Here is a 17,133-nt window from a genome sequence, read left to right as displayed (position 1 = left end):
TTTGGTTTTCATCTGAGGGAAGGCAATTATGACTCTTTTCTAAACAGTAGTGTAAAACTTGAGAGTGTTGCCTTCACTATATTAATCCTTTGACTCCTTACCTAGCACAAATGCAAGAGACAGCATGGCAGCAGAAAGAGCAGAACATAGAGACACAGCAGTCTTGTGTCATTTATTAGCTGTGTCATCTTGAACAAGGTTTTAATTTCTCTGAACTTCCATTTTCCACAACTGCACCATGAGGATATTACCACCTACCTCCTATGGCAGTGTGTTGACTTATTAAGTAATATATATTATGTATATATACACAGTAGGAAATTAGTAATAACACATTTGAGTTCCCCATTCCTCTTAAGGAAACAAAAATTTTGTTGTTCAGTCACTAAGTTGTGTCTGACTCTTTGAAGCTCCATTGACTGCAGCATGCCAGGGTTCCCTGTCCTTGACTATCTCCCAGAGTTTTCCCAAATCCCTATCTATTGAATCGATGATGCGATCTATCCATCTCATCCTCTGTCTCCCCTTTTCCTTTTGCCTTCAATCCTTCCCAGATCAGGGTCTTTTCCTGTGAGTTGGCTCTTCTTCAAACCAAAAATAATCATGACAAAATAATAAAAAAAGCTGTTTTCAAGACCCAAACTTATACACTGGGTTACATACCATCATAACTTATTTTACACACACACACATCCACACACACACATTTCTCATCACATTCTCCAGAAACCAATCCAATATATTAAGAATCATTTCATCTTACCACAACAGGAAACAATTTCAGCACGAATGCTCCAACTTCATTTGGGATACTTCACATTCAAGGGCTCTACATCTTGAAACATTCTCCAATGAATTCTCTAAATGAAATGAAACAAAAACACTTGGGAATATGGAAAAATAAAACTTAGCTCCTTCCAATAGTGTTCATCTCAAATTTCTCATGTCATTTTCCATCTGGCTGCTTTTGCTCCAATTCTGAAAAAGATCACATATATATTTCTAGACTGCAGATTCACAATCTCATCTGACGTATCTATCCCATATGACAATATTGCTTGCATTTTTGGATAATGAAATTCATTCTGTTTGTTTCTGTAAGCCAACAGATATTCTTAAGTAGATATTAGAAAATAAAAATTGGGATATAAAACAACTTTCACATCAAACTGAGTATTTTTACTCAATCTGTTTCAAAATGAATGATCTAAATATTAGTAACAACATATAAATGATAAGAGAAAGTATGACAGCAATCAAGTTATAGGAACTGTCAGAGGAAAAACATAATTTAAACATTATAGCTTTTCTCTTTTTAGGATGCTTGTGGATGTCCTTCTAAAGGATGAATGCATAAAATAAATTCATCATATGAAAATGAAACATATTTATTCATGCCCATAATCACTTTTATTATGAAAAGTATAAAACTTTATATATATGTATACTATTGTTGTTTATTCACTAATTCATGTTTGACACTTCCGAGTCCTCATGAACTGTACCCCAACAGGTTACTCTGTCCATGGGATTTCCCAGGCAGGAATACTGGAGTGGGTTGCTGTTTCCTTCTCCAGGGGAACTTCTCGACCCAGGGATTGAACTCGGGTCTCTTGCATCTAGAATATATATATTCTGGAATCTCTGGTGGCTCAGAGGAGCTACAGTCCATAGGATCGCAGAGTCAGATATGACTGAGGCGACTTCGCATGCATGCATGCAGTGGTAAGGAATTCACCTGCAATGAAGGAGATGCTGGTTCAGTCCCTGGTTTAGGGAAGATCCCCTGAAGAAGGAAATGGCAATGCAATACAATATTCTTTCTTGGGAAATCCCATGGACAGAGGAGCCTAGGGGGCTACAAGTCCATGGTGTTGCAAGACTTGGACACGAATCAGCAACTAAACCACCACCGCCATATATACTCTAGACTTGACGTTTTGCAAATTGAAACCTCATTCATAGATTTATGAGGTATTATGCTGTGTCAGAAGAATTTGATAATTTTAATGGTCCCTATTCTTATGTATCTTTCTCTTTCTCTCTTATTCTCTCTCTGTCTCTCTTTCTCTCTCTCTCTCACAGACACACACACACATACTTTAGAAGTCAAATTTACTGTAAAAAAGTTACAGTGTAATCACATAAAATACAATGAATTCACATTTATTCATCAGCCCAGGTCTATCCTTTTAATAGCTATGTTGGTTTCATTACAATAGAACCGTCTACAAAAAATTAAATAAAATCTTGGTTATGCAAATCACACTAATGAAAATACTGAAAACCTGATTGTGTGAAACATCTCAAGCTTAAGGAGGCATGTCATAGTGATCAATTTTAAATTAGCCACTTTAGAACAAATTGTGTTGCTTCATTCTCCTGGTGGCTTCCCGAATTTCTATTTCTGCAAAGAACAGTAATTACAGTTGTACTAGGTGGAACAAGTGAAGCTCTTCTCTCAAAATCTAGATATGAAAATGAATCTACTGGGCCCATCCAATAATATTGACATCTCAAGTCCTCTTGACAGGTTCACTTCACAGACTGTGAACGAAGCAGAAGGCTGTTCTAATTTCCCTCTCAATAGAGGCTAGATAAGCATGTTGTCAGTTTCTAAGCTATTGTCTCATAGCCCACAGACCAGCTTCTGTAATCCGCACTGAGATATCAGGGCTGGGTCTTTGCATATCACACTGCCAGCTGACTTCCTGAGGCACTGGAGAGAGCTTGATGGGGGCAAGAGAAAGGGCAAGAGGGACTTATTACATCCTGTTCATTTGCTCTCAGTATTACCTTAGCAATCATTCTCTACTTTCTGAACAGAAAGCAGTTTCTGTCCACAGATTTGTCAAGGTCATCTAGAATTGGCTCCCTCTGTCCTCTCAGAGGTGTCAGCAGTGAGTTATTGGCATCCCCTCTGAAAGGTCTTGAGTTTATGTGTCGTAAAGCCTATACACTGGGTTCCTCACACACCATCACTGGTTGCACAGCACTGCATCCAAGAAATATGGACCTCAGAACCACAGGGTCCCTCTTGGAAGCTCCTAGTAACCTCAATTTTTCCTTTAATTCCCCAAACCCTAAAGGTAGAGCTTCTTTCTATAGATACTGTCTCTATATAGCTTTTTCTATTTCAGTTCCCCAGCAGGTATTTAACTTCTCCTTTATTTTACTTTTTTTGTGTTAAAACAATAGGGGTGGCTTCTATCTTCCCAGTGGAGAAGGCAATGGCACCCCACTCCAGTACTCTTGCCTGGAAAATCCCACGGACGGAGGAGCCCTGGTAGGCTGCAGTCCATGCTAAGGGTCAGACACGACTGAGCGGCTTCACTTTCACTTTTCACTTTTATGCATTGGAGAAGGAAATGGCAACCCACTCCATTGTTCTTGCCTGGAGAATCCCAGGGACGCGGGAGCCTGGTGGGCTGCCGTCTATGGGGTCGCACAGAGTCGGACACGACTGAAGTGACTTAGCAGCAGTAGCAGCTATCTTCACAGACAGGCTGTGTAATAGAACATATATTTTAAGAGCTTCCCTGGTGGCTCAGATGGCAAAGAATCTGCCTGAAATACAGGAGACCCACGTTCAATACCTGGTTGGGGAAGATCCCCTGGAGAAGGGAATGGCTATCCACTCATCTTCCTGCCTGGAGAGTTCCTTGGAGAGACAATCCTGGTGGGCTACAGTCCATGGGGTCGCAAAGAGTCAAACACAACTGAGTGACTTTCACTTTTAATTTTAGGTTGGAGGATGAAAGAATCTAACATCCCTTGAGATGTTTTCATTTATTTTATTATTTAATCTCCAAAAATCTCTACGGAACAGGTATGGTTAGCACAATATTTTGGTTAATAAAGGGTGGGAACGTTTATTGAGTTCTTATAGTGTGTTATTATCTTTCCATATTTTATTCTATTTAATATTCATAAACTTTCTGAAAAGGGAGCATATTAGATCCACTTTATGGATGGAGAACTGAACTTGAGGTTAAAATATATGACACATTTTTGACAAGTAGGTAGCCCTAGAATTGTAATATATGTGGGTGTGAACCCGTGTGTATAGTATGGAAGGTTTTCCTTCCCTTCTGCCATGACCTGGAAGCCACAGATTGCTGATGGAAGTAGTCAGAGATGCCCCGCACCAAACGAGGACAGATCTTTGCATCTGCAGTAAGGAGGAGAGGGGCCTGGTGCTTAAAATACACTGTCAGTGCTTTTACTTTGCCACTTACACACTCAAGCGGGTATGGCCTGGAGAAACCTAGTGTATATAAAAAGAAAGAGATTTAATATATAATTTTCCCCCTAACCATAACAATGCATGGCTTCCTGTGTCTGAGATGAGAAAGCATTAATTCTTCCTAAGCTGAGCCACCACTGATCTTCTCTACCATACTCTCATGTCCAGATTACTAAAAACACAGTAAAGACCCACTTGGCCTTTAAATACAAAATCAAAAAGAACTCTTTCCTAAGTCTTTACACTATTATTGTGAAATATTAGGAGAGATGCAGTGCTATATTCATGATAAGTGAATAATTCAAGCAGTGGTTAAAAGATGAAATGATTCTATGTCACTGTTAGTGTTCACAATGCAAGAGATGATCAAAGGGGCGTGGTGAATATTTTGAGGTCTCAAATCAGTCCATAACAAGAACATGGTAGTTCTGAGCTGCTGTTTCCATTATGGAAACAAAAGGTGTCTTGGCATCTGGTACCTTCAGGGACACCTTGGGCTGTAAGAGACTGTATGTAACTCTGGGTGAGATGGAAGAAAACGCATTGGGAACATGTAAAGTCTATCAGTGTCAGCTGTTCTGATGTCAAACAATAAGTGAGATTTCTAAAAAGTATGTTCCTGCCTATTCTGGTGAGTTTTTAATACTTTCTAACTGGGACCTGATTTTCCTTTCAATAAAATTATAGGCTTTGTCTTGACATTCACACTGTTTCTTTATCTGTAAAGTCATGGGGTGAAAAGAAAGTGTCAGTTGCTCAGATCAGATCAGACCAGATCAGTCGCTCAGTCGTGTCCGACTCTTTGCGACCCCATGAATCGCAGCACGCCAGGCCTCCCTGTCCATCAACAACTCCCGGAGTTCACTCAGACTCACGTCCGTCGAGTCAGTGATGCCATCCAGCCATCTCATCCTCTGCCTTCCCTTTCCCCTCCTGTCCCCAATCCCTCCCAGCATCAGAGTCTTTTCCAATGAGTCAACTCTTCGCATGAGGTGGCCAAAGTACTGGAGTTTCAGCTTCAGCATCACTCCTTCCAAAGAAATCCTAGGGCTGATCTCCTTCAGAATGGACTGGTTGGATCTCCTTGCAGTCCAAGGGACTCTCAAGAGTCTTCTCCAACACCACAGTTCAAAAGCATCAATTCTTCAGCGCTCAGCCTTCTTCACAGTCCAACTCTCACATCCATACATGACCACAGGAAAAACCATAGCCTTGACTAGACGAACCTTTGTTGGCAAAGTAATGTCTCTGCTTTTGAATATGCTATCTAGGTTGGTCATAATTTTCCTTCCAAGGAGGAAGCGTCTTTTAATTTCATGGCTGCAGTCACCATCAGTAGTGATTTTGGAGCCCAGAAAAACAAAGTCTGACACTGTTTCCACTGTTTCCCCATCTATTTCCCATGAAATGGTGGGACCGGATGTCATGATGTTCGTTTTCTGAATGTTGAGCTTTAAGCCAACTTTTTAACTCTCCACTTTCATTTTCATCAAGAGGCTTTTGAGTTCCTCTTCACTTTCTGCCATAAAGGTGGTGTCATCTGCATATCTGAGGTGATTGATATTTCTCCCAGCAATCTTGATTCCAGTTTGTGTTTCTTCCAGTCCAGTGTTTCTCATGATGTACTCTGCATATAAGTTAAATAAACAGGGTGACAATATACAGCCTTGACGAACTCCTTTTCCTATTTGGAACCAGTCTGTTGTTCCATGTCCAGTTCTAACTGTTGCTTCCTGACCTGCATACAAATTTCTCAAGAGGCAGGTCAGGTGGTCTGGTATTCCCTTCTCTTTCAGAACTGTCCACAGTTTATTGTGATCCACACAGTCAAAGGCTTTGGCATAGTCAATAAAGCAGAAATAGATGTTTTTCTGGAACTCTCTTGCTTTTTTGATGATCCAGCGGATGTTGGCAATTTGATCTCTGGTTCCTCTGCCTTTTCTAAAATTAGCTTGAACATCAGGAAGTTCATGGTTCACATATTGCTGAAGCCTGGCTTGGAGAATTTTGAGCATTACTTTACTAGCGTGTGAGATGAGTGCAATTGTGCAGTAGTTTGAGCATTCTTTGACATTGCCTTTCTTTGGGATTGGAATGAAAACTGACTTTTTCCAGTCCTGTGGCCACTGCTGAGTTTTCCAAATTTGCTGGCATATTGAGTGCAGCACTTTCACAGCATCATCTTTCAGGATTTGAAATAGCTCAACTGGAATTCCATCACCTCTACTAGCTTTGTTCATAGTGATGCTTTCTAAGGCCCACTTGACTTCACATTCCAGGATGTCTGGCTCTAGGTCAGTGATCACACCATCGTGATTATCTGGGTCATGAAGATCTTTTTTGTACAGTTCTTCTGTGTATTCTTGCCACCTCTTCTGAATATCTTCTGCTTCTGTTAGGTCCATACCATTTCTGTCCTTTATCGAGCCCATCTTTGCATGAAATGTTCCTTTGGTATCTCTGATTTTCTTGAAGAGATCCCTAGTCTTTCCCATTCTGTTGTTTTCCTCTATTTCTTTGCATTGATCGCTGAAGAAGGCTTTCTTATCTCTCCTTGCTATTCTTTGGAACTCTGCATTCAGATGCTTATATCTTTCCTTTTCTCCTTTGCTTTTCGCTTTTCTTCTTTTCACAGCTATTTGTAAGGCCTACCCAGACAGCCATTTTGCTTTTTTGCATTTCTTTTCTATGGGAATGGTCTTGATCCCTATCTCCTGTACAATGTCAAGAACCTCATTCCATAGTTCATCAGGCACTCTATCTATCAGATCTAGGCCCTTAAATCTATTTCTCACTTCCACTGTATAATCATAAGGGATTTGATTTAGGTCATACCTGAATGGTCTAGTGGTTTTCCCTACTTTCTTCAATTTCAGTCTGAATATGGCAATAAGGAGTTCATGGTCTGAGCCACAGTCAGCTCCTGGTCTTATTTTTGCTCACTGTATAGAGCTCCATTGTTGGCTGCAAAGAATATAATCAATCTGATTTCAGTGTTGACCATCTGGTGATGTCCATGTATAGAGTCTTCTCTTGTGTTGTTGGAAGAGGGTGTTTGTTATGACCAGTGCATTTTCTTGGCAAAACTCTATTAGCCTTTGTCCTGATTCATTCTGTACTCCAAGACCAAATTTGCCTGTTACTCCAGGTGTTTCTTGACTTCCTACTTTTGTATTCCTGTCCCCTATAATGAAAAGAACATCTTTTTTGGGTGTTATTTCTAAAAGGTCTTGTAGGTCTTCATAGAACCATTCAACTTCAACTTCTTCAGCATTACTGGTTGAGGCATAGACTTGGATTACTGTGATATTGAATGGTTTGCCTTGGAAATGAACAGAGATCATTCTGTCATTTTTGAGATTGCATCCAAGTACTGCATTTCGGACTCTTTTGTTGACCATGATGGCCACTCCATTTCTTCCGAGGGGTCAGTTGCTCAGTTGTACCCAAATCTTTTGGGCCGTATGGTCTGTAACCTACCAGACTCTTCTCTCCATGGGATTCTCCTGGCAAGAATACTGGAGTGGATTGTCATTTCCTCCTCTAGGGGATCTTCCGACCCAGGGATCGAACCCAGGTCTCCTGCATCGAAGGCAGATTCTTTACTGTCTGAGCCACTAGGAGTCCTGGAACCACAGTGCTATTTCCCAAACTATTCTTCATAAGGCCTATGCACCAGAAGATTCTAAAACAACTCATATACTGAAATTTGGATAATACTGTACAGTCTCTGAAACTTTTTTGAGATTCAGAGTACCCTTATAATAGTAAACATTATGAGGATCCAACAATGAAAACTTTAAATAATATATAACTTGTTTGAGCACAGAGTCTCCTCTTCCTTTCACACTGCCATTTCTTGGGATGCCTGCATTACTTTGAACACAGTTTGGGAAATGCTGAATTTGGTGCTCCCTGTAATCCCTTATGACATCGGGATTCTGTAATTCCAAGCAGAGGAGCTGTTTAATACCATAGAACCAAATGGGATTTTATCCTAAAATAGCTCTAGCTGATTCTGTATTTCAGGTGTTTAGAGTAAGCAGATTCAGGAGCCAGTAGCTGAAGGCCATGGAGAATGGCCCATGATTCATATTCTGGATGCAGTAAGCATCATATTAAAATGCTGTGTGAGTGAAGCATTCCCTGGGAGGCACCCTTTACTTACCACCACTTAATTTCTAGGTCAACAAGCATAAGGGAAATTTTCTTTTGCAAAGATCAAGGAACAAAAGGAGGATCACAGAAATGAGCTACCACCCACCAAGCAGTGTAATGCCAAATTGCAACATATACACATGCATGCAAGTGAAATCTGGCAGAATCAGAAAGCTTTACCTTGGAAGAAAACCAGGAAGAAAATGCTGTGCCTGAAGTAAATATTATTGTTTTATCTTATGGCTATGTTCCTCCTTTAAGCTCAGCATTCCCTAGATTCTCCTAAAGTTTATGATTCTCCTAAAGTTTATGATTCTAGTTTGACTATTGTCTGCCTTTTATAAGTGAGGCTTCCCAATTCCAGGCAGCAATAATTAAGTCCATGCTTATCCATCTCCCTAAACCATTACGCTTTAGAGGATAAACTCTGAGTTTACACAAGTATAGCAGCTTCCATTTTCAGTGTACAAACTACTTTTTCACATTTTTTGTTGTTTCGATTGGTTGTATCACTTTATGTGAAAAGATCCCAAATCACACAACAGAGTTGAGTCTGGGAAAATAAGATTTACTTAAAGATTTTAACATTTAGGGAAGATCGCATTCATAAATCATTTTGCCTTAGAATTTCCACTTACCATCATAATCCAAATTTCACCAATTTGAATAGAAATAAAGATGCTACTGATCATTTACTGAGTACCTGTTTTGTTCTAAGCAATGCGCTAAGTTCTTTACTTATAGCATCTTAATACCTATAATAAGCCTATGAGTCTGGTGCGACTATCATAGCCATTTTAATCACTGGAAAAACTCAAACTCAGAATATATAAGCTTTCTCAAAGACACACTCCTTTTAAGTGGCAGATCTTGTAATCAAATCTAGGCCTGTCTGATTCCAAAGTCTAAATTCTTAATGATGCTGCTTCATTGCTAATTATTTTTGATACAATGTAATCAATGCATGCATGCTCAGCTGTTCATTCATGTCCAACTCTTTACGACCCCATGGACAGAGAAGCCTGGTAGGCTACTGTAGGCTACTGTGGGATCTTCCCAGAAAGAATACTGCAGTGGGCTGGCATTTCCTCCTCCAAGAAACATGGCAGTTTAAAAAAATAAATAAAAGACCAAACATTAAGGCCCATGTCATGCAATCTGTCTGTACCCTCTGTATTTAATATGGCTTGGGTCCTGGGAGCTACAGTTGAGTATAAACTTTGTCATGGAATTGACCTTGGTGGTAGGATGCAGAGATAAGGAAAACCTTCAGATTCTGTTTAATGGTGACCCTGTAATAAAGAATCGAGCTGTCATTATGAACAAATCATCTACCCAAAAATCTAGGCAAGAAAAGACAACACATGAGATTCAACAATGGAAGCAAAGACAACTCGTGAGTTCAGACAATGGGAGAACAGGAAGTACAATACAGCAAAGTGTGAAAGGACAGCAAGAGGAATCCGGAAAGATCTCCTGAGGCACTGGAGAGAGAGGTGCAGATGCCTTAGAGAAGAAGTCCCCTGTATATGAATGAGTTCCATTGTGAGAGGGCATTTGTAGGTCCAATTTGTTCATTAAGTCCCACAGAGTTAGCCTGGTACCCAACTATCACAATTGGCTATATAGTACTATAATGTAATAAGTTCATAACGCTTTTCACACAGATAAAACATAAAAATGAACACAAAAAATACAGAAAACAATTTTAATCTTATGGTACAGTATCTTGAAAACTACAGCAGTGCAATACAACAGCTGGTATACAGGGGCTGGCATCGAGTGAAGCGGGGTTACTGACCAGAGGAGGGAGCGGAGGGGGGAGACGATAGAGCTGAAGGATCATTAGCAACAGGAGATGGAGGGCAAGCTGCAACAGTGCTCATGCCTGACATTGATGGAACACATGCTCGCACCTCTGAAAGTTCGAAGCTGGAAGGCTTCTATGCAGGGGATTTCCTGTTAGAATGCATACAGCCTCTCCCGTGTGAGGAGAATGTCCTTCAAAATACCAGGTAGATCTGACCAGATATATAACCTTTCATCATGCTCACACACTCAGTCATGTCCGACTCTGCGACCCCACGGACCAGAGCCCACCAGGCTCCTCTGTCTATGGGATTCTCCAGGAAGAATACCAGACTGGGTTGCTGTCCTCTCCTCCAGGGGATCTTGCCGGCCCAGGGATGGGACCTACGTCTCCTGCTTTTGCCAGGCGAATTCTTTTCCAGTGAGCCTCAAGAGACAAGCAACTAAATGTCCTCATTATTCATGTTCACGTTCTCTCCATCCTCCCCTTTTCCCTCCTTTCTTCTTTGTCTCTCGCACATACACTGAACAATGAATCCTGAGATTCAGTCTGTTATTTAAGTTGCTATTTCCTATGCTTTTTGCATGCATGTATATACACACACACATATGTGAACAATCCCAGTTTCTGCCAAATTTTGAAAAGCAACAGAGTTCTTTGATTATTTATTTACAAAGGTCTACCACGTAACGGCAATTTCCAAAACCTGAACGAGTATATATGTCATTTAGAGTAGTGAAAGATAGAAGACATTTTGAATGTTAGAGCTCAGATTTTTAATATATACCAAACTCTAAATGCTGCGATTATGTGATGGCAATAACCATGTGGGTAAATATAGCGTACATCTCAACGATAATAGACATGCTCTTCCAAGGATATTTTCAATGCTAAATTTTATATTTGAAACAAGTGAATTTTAAATCTTTAGTGCTGGTATTAAGATATTTGGCATAAATGAATTAGATTTTTCAAACTAATCAGACTCAAAAGTAAGAGATATATTCTTTGTAGAGGAAAAAAGTACATAGAAACTCTGCTTTAGTGAATATATTCTTTATATATGCAGAAATTTGACTAAAATCATATTTACTTTTAATTATAAAAGACAGCAAAAAAGTAGAAGCAATTTAACTGTTCATCAGTAAGGGATTGGTTAAAATGAATCATAGCACATTCATTACTTAGAAAATTATGCTATTAAAAATGTATATGTGTGCATAAAGTACAGAAGAAAGTAAGACATATACCAAAATGTTAACTGTAGTCATTTGTAGGTATATGCAAAACAGTAATTGTCATTTAAAAAATATTTAGTATGGTCTTTTGTTGGTAATAGGCATATATTACATTCATAATTGGTAAGCTATCATTTCCAAAAATATATAGGTAAATCTAACTTATAAATGGATTATCAGAAGGCCCTTTTTTTTTTTACATTTTTTAAAATTTATTTTTAATTGGAGAGTAATGGCTTTACAATATTGTGTTGGCTTCTGCTATACAACAACATGAATCAGCCACAAGTACACGTATGTCTCCTCTCCTGAAATTCCCCCTACCTCCCACCCCATCCCACCCCTCTAGGTTGTCACAGAGCACCAGGTTGAGCTCTGTGCCCATACAGAAGCTTCCCCCTGGTTATCCATTTTACACATGGTGGTGTACATATGTCAATGCTACTGTCTCAAGTCGTCCCATCCTAGCCTTCCCCCACCGTGTTCAAAGTCTGTTCTCTATGTCTGCATCTCTATTCAAGAAGACCACTTTTAAGTTCAGTATCCCAAAAGAATTGTTATGTAAAATAATGATGGCTGAATTATCAGAACATGCTATATTTCTAGAATATGTTGATGTAATAATTGAAACACTAAGCCTTTCATTCATTCATTTATTCATTCACACAATACACTTTTATGTAATAGTTTTCACGTCAGTCACTAACCTTCAGGTATAGATAAATGGAAGAAGCTGCATGTTTGTCTTTCGGAGAAAGCAATGGCATCCCACTCCAGTACTTTTGCCTAGAAAATCCCATGGACGGAGGAGCCTGGTAAGCTGCAGTCCATGGGGTCGCTAGAGCCGGACACGACTGAGCGACTTCACTTTCACTTTTCACTTTCATGCATTGGAGAAGGAAATGGCAACCCACTCCAGTGTTCTTGCCTAGAGAATCCCAGGGATGGGGAAGCCTGGTGGGCTGCCGTCTATGGGGTCGCACAGTCGGACACTACTGAAGTGACTTAGCAGCAGCAGCAGCATGTTTGTCTTTAAGGGAAGCAATGAAATCAGAAAATGAGCAAGACTGTACTCAAATCTATTGTCTAGGAAGTGTTCAGATACTGCTAATATCACAAACCCAACTATATCCTATCAAGTTAGGTATAACTGAAGTAGGCACAATGCTGTAGGTTCAATCTGACAACCCCTAGCAGGAGTCTAGTCTGCGGCAAGAATGGGCTGAGCACACAATGCATGCAGGTCTATCTTCCCCTTCTTCATTTTCTCATCCTGGAAAACAGCCTTTGGCTTTCTAGATCCCAACCACCAAACGAGGACTCCTCTGCCCCTGGCAGTGTCTGGCAATTTCTGTATTCGGGATACATCTGGTTCAGGATTTCACGGCCAGGGAATCCTTGTAAAGCAATGAATAAAAGGCAGTCCATGATTATACATTACATGTTTATGAAGGAGGAGGAAATGAGTCAAAGGGATCCTCCATATCCTCTCCTCTGGGCACAGGAAAAGATAGGATATGGACTTAAATCCACAATTTATAATCTTACAATCGCCTCCAAACCCAGTGGAGCTGTTTATCATCTCATTGTACACATGGCCCAGACAGAGAAAGTGAGCCTTCTCTAATGAAAAGTCCATACAGTGGAAATATAAACAACTGCACGGAAAGCTCTGTGCTGAATTTACACAGACTCCAGCCATTGCTCAAGGTGAAGAAATCAATGGCAGCCCAAAGCCTGTCACTGAACCTCAAGAGATGCTTCATTTTCCGTGCTTTGCTTTACTGTAGAGTGTCTCATTCCTGATCAGGTTCTTTCTCCAGGGAGTGGTAATAGGCTAACAGCAAGGAACGTCTGTGTTGTTCTCTAAAGTAGCAGGATCAAAGAGTGCTCAGTGGAAAACATAATGCTCCTTCTGACTTCCTCCAATGCCTGCTTTCTCTCTACCATTAACTTCGAAGTCTCTTTCCCAAGCTCTTCAAAATATGTAACAAGTTTAAGGAGAAAAAAAAAAAATACATTTTAGGAAAAAATTCATTTAAAAAAAAGAACATCTGGTTCCAAGGATTAAAGAATGTATCACCTACTTAACAACACAATATGCAGGGTGGAGCAGAGCTATCTGTAATTATTTCCTAAGATGTCATTTCTTTAAAATATCAACTAATATTTACCAAGAACTAAGTCCTATCTTGGGGCTTCCCTCATAGCTCAGTTGGTAAAGAATCTGCCTGCAATGCAGGACACCCAGGGTTCAATCCCTGGGTCGGGAAGATCCCCTGGAGAAAGAAATGGCAACTCACTCCAGTATTCTTGGCTGGAGAATCACATGGGCAGAGGAGCCTGGCGGGCTACAGTCCATGGGGCCGCAGAATCGGACACAACTGAGCGACTAAACCACCACCAGCACCAAGTCCTACCTTACATACGCACTGCACCTATAAAAACATTCAGTCCTCACGGCAGCCTCAGGAAGACGCCAGTAGTTTTATTCACAGTTTACTAAAGAGAAAACTGAGTTTTAGAGAAATTAAGACTAAGTAATTTATCTAAGTTCATGCAGGCAGTAAATATCCAAGTTTTCCCTCTCTTATATTTTGGCCAAGAATTTATTTCTGAACTCAACACATAAAAACCAAGAAAAATGAATGTCTAATATTTTAATTAACACAAATACCCATTCATGTCATTGAATTCCAGTTTTTCTTTCTCATGTGCTTAACAGATAACTGCAATTATCACGTGCATGCAAATTTTCAAATATTTTACTCTGAAAGTTTTCAAGCATAGAGAGAAGTTAAGGAATTTTACAGTAAACACCCATATACAAAGAACTACATTTTACATCAACATTTATTATATTTTGTTCATCATTTATCCATCCATTATATACAATTCTGCATCCTTCTATTTATTCTCATATTTCATTATAAGAATTTTAGTTGTTGTGTCACATCATTTTAATTATCTGCCAAGTCTTCTAAAGACTCCTTAGTGGAGCCCATTCTCCTTATCTTACTTTACATCTTATATTAATCCTAAACATACTCTATTTACTTTCCTTAAAATGATTAACCCACTCATTTATGATATCATGCTCAAGCCTAATGTTGGAATTTTACTCATTTGAACTTCTGGCACTGCCCTAAGCACATAAAAATGACTCTAAATGCCTATAGATTGATCATGGCATTGATTAGATGACAGGGATCCAGGGAGACTATATGGCAACCCACTCCAATGTTCTTGCCTGGAGAATCCCAGGGACGGGGGAGCCTGGTGGGCTGCCGTCTATGGGGTCGCACAGAGTCGGACATGACTGAAGCGACTTAGCAGCAGCAGCAGCAGCAGCAGCAGCAGATGGTATTATAACCTTTTCAATAATGAGTCAGGATGATGCCAAATTCTACCTAAGTATTAGGAAATCCTAATTATCCCATTTGCTATAACAGGAAAATATTTATTATTTATTTAATTTATTATAATACCCCTAATTAATGCTACAGATCATTAAAACAAGACTATGTGGGCAAAGACCAGTATTCTCACCCTTTACCTGCTTCTATACCTATAGTTTGGAGGAAAACCAAGGAATCTGCAAATCCAAAGTAAAGTGGGTGCTATTCATCCCATGTTCTAACCTACAAAGAAACCCTTTCTGGAGCACATGTATGTAACTGATGAATAAATGTGATCCAGACATATTTGAAGGCTTCCTAGCGACATTCACCTTATTATCTTCATTCAGTCAACAGATTTATTCAGTATCTACTCTGCTCAGATACTCTGCCAGGTGCTGGAAACCAAAATTAAACAAATCATTTCAAAGAGCTCACGCAGTGAAGGACAATTAGGTCGATATAACACTCAGTTTGGAAATTATATAGAAGTATACTGTGTCATTATTGGAGAACAGAAAAGGGCACCTAACCCAGTTGCCAGTATCTGTGAAGAGCAGAGGAAATTCTCCAGGGAATGCTTCCTACAGTTGTGTATAAACCCAACCTTAAAATCTAAGCAGGAGCTGACTAAGGATAAAGGTTTTTGTTTAGTCTCTCATTCATGTCTGACACTTTTGTGACCTCACCAACTGTAGCCTGCCAGGCTCCTTTGCCCATGGGATTTCCCAGGCAAGATTACTGGAGTGGGTTGCCATGTCCTCCTCCAGGAGATTTTCCTGACTCAAGGATCGAATCCACGTATCTGTAACTCCTGCATTGGCAGGTAGATTCTTTACTGCAGAGCCACCAGGGAAGCCCAAAGGATAAAGGTATAGGGTGATTTTCCCAGGGCAAGGATTTTAGCAAAAAAATTGAAGCAAGATGCATCATGAGTCACACGAAGCTCCTAAGCAGTTCGGCTTTTCCTAGCTAGTCTGAGATAAGAAAGATGTGAAAGACAGATAGGCAGGGCAATTGATTGAGAACCTGAGGTATTCTATTAAGAAACTTGGACATTTTTCTCTAGAAATGAGAAATTGTGAGGAGGTTTAAGCAAGGAGCGACATGGTCAGATTCTTGCTTTAAATAGATCATTTCAGAGACAAGGTAACTAGTTAGGAAAACCTGCCACAGATCAAAAGACACATCTTGGGACTCTGACCCATGATAGTATCTCTAGGGTTGGATTGGAGGAAACAGAGTAGAGAAACTGGTGAGAGTCATTTTGGGGGTAAATCCTAGTTTTCTCTAATCCCTCGTTTAAAGAAAAAGGTAAAAAGTTGAATTTCAGGTAAATTGAGTAGAGTTGCTATGAACTATAAATAAGGAGTGGTTTGGGATAGGAACAGGAGGCAACTGGGAAGAAGAAGATATTTTCGGTACAGTTTTGGGACTTCTATTTCTTGATAACACTGATGTCTCAACTGAGCTTTCCACTTACAATCAATAGCATGTTCTGAATGTTTGTGTTTCCTTAAAATTCATGAGATAAAATCCAAACCCTGAAAATGATGGTATTAGCAGTGGTGCCTCTGGGAGGTGATTAGCCTATGAAAGTAGAACCTTCATGAATGGGATTCATGCCCTTATAAAACAGACCACACAGAGATCCCTAGTCCCTTCCTTGAGGTAAGGTACCAGAGAGAACATGGCCATCCAGGAGCAAATGAGCTCTCACCACACATCAAACCTGTTGGCACCATTATCGTGGACATCACAACCTTCAGAACAATGAGAAATACATTTCTATTTTTTGTAAGCCACTGAGTTTACAGAATTTTGTATGGTAGCCTGAACAGACCAAGATGATAAAGAATACAAAATCTAAAAATAAGGTATAAGTCAGGGAAATCCTCTCTCTTTTGGAGATAAATTGTCATTTGGTGCATCAAAAACAGTTAAAGAGTAAAAATGTCATATTTGCCAACTAATAAGAAAGTAGATTTCAGATTATATTTAATTAAATCATTATTTAACATACGAATTCAAGAGTTAACTTAGTATTTCTTTGCCTCTAAGTGAAAAGTCAATGATAAAGTATTTACATAAAAATGTGACTGAGTATTTTTATTCCAACCAGAGTGTTCAAATCAGAATATCCAAATAAATCAATGGGAATATAAATCTATCTTGCCCTCTTCTTTTTCAAGGAAAAGCTAATATTGAAATTTTATTTCAAGAAAATATCAAAAAAAAGCAAATTTCAAAATATACTGAAGCTTAAGGAAATACTCATTCCAG

General features: G+C 39.5%; 1 protein-coding gene across 10 annotated transcripts in view; it reads right to left on the bottom strand.

Moving 5' to 3' along the window:
• Window positions 1-17,133, bottom strand: part of LINGO2 (leucine rich repeat and Ig domain containing 2) — a 1,453,939-nt gene that overhangs the window by 1,156,140 nt on the left and 280,666 nt on the right. For all 10 annotated transcript variants that reach the window (XM_059889349.1, XM_059889352.1, XM_059889347.1 and 7 more), the window contains one exon: window positions 764-860. The gene's annotated coding sequence lies outside the window, so the exon portion shown is untranslated. The remainder of the gene's footprint in view (window positions 1-763; window positions 861-17,133) is intronic.

This window comes from Bos taurus, chromosome 8 (assembly GCF_002263795.3).
Source record: "Bos taurus isolate L1 Dominette 01449 registration number 42190680 breed Hereford chromosome 8, ARS-UCD2.0, whole genome shotgun sequence".
Classification (NCBI taxonomy): domain Eukaryota; kingdom Metazoa; phylum Chordata; class Mammalia; order Artiodactyla; family Bovidae; genus Bos; species Bos taurus.
The sequence above is the reverse complement of the archived record's forward strand: the minus strand, read 5'-3'. Positions and strand labels throughout refer to the sequence as shown.